Genomic DNA, 340 nt, shown 5'->3' on the forward strand with positions numbered 1-340 from the left:
CACCGCTGCTTGTCCTGCCTGTCCCCCCCCAAATTTATCTCAAGTGTTTGTTTACTACTGGATTTGATTGGTCCAAGGAGCCCATTGAGTGCTAGTCTATTTCTATTTCTGCTGTATACTTAATTTATAAAACATTGTACAGAACATAAATGTATACATTTCGGAAAATAAACAACTTTAATTTAATCAATATACATTTTGCGGAAAATATTCATTGTTTGTAGTCTAACTGAACTCTTTCTATATTTTTGCCAGCCCCTGTTTTAAAAGCTTAGCTCCGCCTCTGAGGGGAAACTCCAGCTTCAGGCGGTTCAGCTTTCGGCCACATGGGGGCGCTGAT

This window comes from Cyprinodon variegatus, unplaced genomic scaffold (genome assembly GCF_000732505.1).
Source record: "Cyprinodon variegatus isolate N-32 unplaced genomic scaffold, C_variegatus-1.0 Scaffold1565, whole genome shotgun sequence".
Lineage (NCBI taxonomy): Eukaryota > Metazoa > Chordata > Actinopteri > Cyprinodontiformes > Cyprinodontidae > Cyprinodon > Cyprinodon variegatus.